We start from the raw sequence: 3838 nt of genomic DNA on the forward strand, positions 1-3838 counted from the left end.
AGCCTCTGGACATGCCTCAGTTCAGAACTCCCTTCTGTGTGACCAGTATCTCATGTCCACAGACCACAGACTCTCTCAGGGCAGAGCCCATAGTCATGGTCACGGTCGTGTTCCTGGTACCCAGCATAGGACCTGGCACGGAGGGCACATGGCTGCCAGCTGGCTGCATCAGGGAGTCACAGAGGGAAGACTAGACTCCATCTAAATAGGCTGGCCCACTGGTCTTGGGCTGTGGCCCTATAAGAGCTCTGTGGCATCGCGGGAAGAATCCAGTCTTGGAGCTGCTTCTCAGGGTTCAAATGCTGGCCCTGTCATTGTCTGGGGACTGCACTTAGACAAGGCACAACTGCAGGGCTGCCGAAAGAAATAGATAAGGGCCGTATGTAGTATCCAGCACCTAGCAGGTGCTCAATAAATGGTAGCCATAGGACCCACCCATTACTCTGTGTGCCTGTTCACGCTCCCTTCCACCCATGCATGCATCCACCCATGCAATCAATACTTACGGAGTGTTTTCTGTGTGCCGGGAGACTGGGATGTACCAGTGAGGAAACAGGACATGAGGCTGAGGTGGGCTTTCCCTCTCTCCCTCTCCCACTCTGATGTTTGAGGTCAGAACCTTGGTTTCCTTCACCCACCCCCACCTCCCCACCTGACCTGGTGCTGCTCTGAGCTAGTGGGACGCACATCAGGGCCTGGCTGGAGGAGGAATACTGGCTCGCTCCGCACCTGCCTGCCTGGGGCACGCGGGCTGGGCTCGGCTGCCCTGGGGTGGGCCACAGTGATGGCCCAGAGGCTCAAGATGGTGCTGGGCAGGGCCTAGGGTGCCAAGTCAGCGCCTTCCGCTGAGCCACACAGTCACTCCAGAGGTACCCTGCACAGTCCCTGACCCCCACTAACCTGACCACACCCCACCCTCACCCCCAACCCCAGGTTCCTTTCCCACCTGCCCTCCCCTAGGGGTGTAAGGATTAAACGAATTAACATGAGTAGCATCCTAGAAAGTTCCTGGCACATAGTAAGCACTGCAGGAATATTTAATTTTACTATTTTAGCATTTAAGGCTCAAGGCAACTTGTGCAGAGCATGTCTACGTCCAGCTGAGGAGACAGACCGAGAACAGAGTCACCCTGAGACTGAAGCTGGGAGAGACGAGGGCTGGAGGTGAGTCCATCTGGCTGGCAGAGCCTCGCCCAGTTCACTAGGAAGGGCCCAGGTCAGGCTTTTTCAATCAAACATGTTGTCACTGCCCTGACTCGTGGAAATGCCACGAGTACTGTGGGTGCGTCTTGTAAAGAGACCTGTTGATACCAACCATGGTCCACAGCCTGGGAACGCCCTTGTTATCTTGGAGGTGATTCAAGGTGGCACCTAGCTTGCAGCCACCAGGTTGCCAGAGTGGAAGGAGACAATAGTGCACACATGCTAGACCGAAACATAGTCGTCAGGAGATGGTTCCACTCCCAGGCAGGTCAGAATTTTTTTGGCATTGTGGAGGCCCTCCTTATTCTTTTCAATAGCGGACACATCACTGTTGTTGAACTTCCCTCTGGTGATCAGCTCTGGGGTGATCTGCCCTTCAAATAAAAGGCCCTCTTTGGCCATCTTGACCAGGATCAGTCAAACCAGCTCCCCCAGATACATGCCACTGACATCTTCTCAAACAGCTGTTTTCTAGGGTTTAGAGACCCCTGGTCTCTCTTGCAGTCAAACTCAGTGTGGATATCTTCCAGGGACCCATCATCCCTGAAGGCGCCCCACTCAGTGTTAATGCACATCCTCACCTTGTTGCCTTCCACCAGGTTATTGTGCCTCAACTCCTCCATGTAGCAAGCATTGGTGCCAGTGCCAATGATGAGGCCGACTTCACACTGCTGGTCATCATAGCCACAAGTCATCATGGTACCCACGCGTGTCATTCACCACAACCATGTTGGCATCATAATCCCCACGATTTTTTTTTTAGGGGAGCTGAGTGGAGGGGTCCTCCGCTCCCCCGGAGCGGTGGCTCCATTCTGCAGACCACGCTGCTCTGAGACAGAGCTGGGGTGCGGAGGAGGACAGCAAGAAGAGCGCGCAGGGTCTAACCAGATCGGGACCCCTCCCTCTGCCCCCTCCCCCCTCCCTGCCCCCACCCCCACCCCCACACCAGCAGGGCCGGGCACTCACGGCACTCCTTCTCATCACTCTTGTCGAAGCAGTCGGGCAGCCCGTCGCACTGCCAGGCGCCCCGATGCACCGCTCCTTGCTGCACATGAAGTTGCCTGGAATGTTGCACTCGTTGGTGAAGTTGTTCCCGGGGAGCAGCGGGCTCTGTCGGAGAGGGGGACAGGGTGATCAGAGGCATGGCAAAGGGCTCTTGCTTGGCATGGGTTGCACAGGTGAGAATCCCCACGATTTTTGATGGCCTTGTTAAGCAGCTTCATCACAATGCTCCCTCCACTCGGCTCACTTTAAATCGCTTTGGCCGGGTGGTCAGAATGCTCTCATCTATTTTAGATTGCTGACAAAGGAAAAGAAAATGTGAGTCCCACAGGTAATTTCTTGTCCTTGATTTTTCTTTTATCCATGAAGTCTCCCAGGCACCCAGTGACAGATCAAAAAGCTGGCTTCCACTGCTGTGATTGATGTTCTCCGGGGTGTCATAGACCTCAGACGCCATGTGAACATTCTGTTTTTTCCCATGATTCACTTGCACCCGCAGAATTTAAAAGGAAGACCCGCTAAGATCCAGGGCAATGAAATTTCTCTTTTCTGAACCATCAGAAATGGATCTTACAAACGTTGGCAACATCTTGACTGTGGCCATTGGATTAAAATCCCAGAAAAGCCCTGGTGGCTGTGGCTCAGTGGATTGAGCGTCGGCCTGTGAGCCAAGTGTCGCTTGTTCGATTCGCAGTGAGGGCACATGACTAGGTTGCATGTCAGGTCCCCGATTGGGGGAGCAAGCAAGAGGCAACCACACAGTGATGTTTCCCTCCCTCTTTTTCTCCTTTCCCCTCTCTCTAAAAATAAATAAATAAATAAACAAACAAATAAATACATAAATTTTTTTTAAAAAGAAATCCCGGGAAAGACCGTTCTTCATCTCCTTCTTGAAACAAGTCATGATACCTATCAGAGTTTCATTGGAGAGCCGCATGGCATAGAGATATTTGTCAATCTTTTTGACCTGGTCATCTTTCAGCTCGGTGAAGTAATAGGCCAGAAGCTGCATGGCAATCATCCTGTTGGTCAGGGGAGCAGGGAGGCAGGCATGGGGTGAGCGTCTGTCCTCCGCAGCCTAGGTGAGCAGTGGTCCTCCTGAATGACTTTTCAGGTGTTTATTTACCGGCTGGTATTTATATATTTGTGAAGTTTCTAGTCAAATATTTTACTTAATTTTCTGTTGATTTTCCTGTCTTATTAATTTATAGTCCTTCATATATTCTGGATACGAGCCCAATAACCTTGCACTGACACTTGCTTTTTTGCTCATTTAATGTCTTTCACTACACAAGTTCTTAATTTTGATAATGTCCATTTTAGCAATAATTTTCTTACAAATATGTATTATTTTTTCTGTCCTGAATAAGAAATTTTTTCCTACCTTAAGATCATAATGATGTTTCATAATATTTCCTATAAGTATTTTTGTTTTTCTTTTTAACTTTAGAACTACAGTCCACCTGGATTTGATTTTTGTGTATGGTTGAGGTAGACACTAAGATTTTCAAAAATTCCATATAGATTTCTAATTAACTGAGTACATTTATTAAAAACACTGTTGTTGGTAAAAGCCCCCAAAGTCTAAATTCAGGATTGGTTCTGAAGAACTGACATATAGCATAGCCTTACT

The 3838-nt window shown here is 49.8% G+C and overlaps 1 pseudogene; it reads right to left on the reverse strand.

The window, feature by feature from the left end:
- Positions 1-1243: 1243 nt before the first annotated feature.
- On the reverse strand, positions 1244-3297 carry LOC150006679 (hexokinase-1 pseudogene; annotated as a pseudogene).
- Between the last annotated feature and the right edge of the window lie 541 nt (positions 3298-3838).

This window comes from Furipterus horrens, unplaced genomic scaffold (assembly GCF_987537825.1).
Source record: "Furipterus horrens unplaced genomic scaffold, mFurHor1.1.pri manual_scaffold_6, whole genome shotgun sequence".
NCBI lineage: Eukaryota > Metazoa > Chordata > Mammalia > Chiroptera > Furipteridae > Furipterus > Furipterus horrens.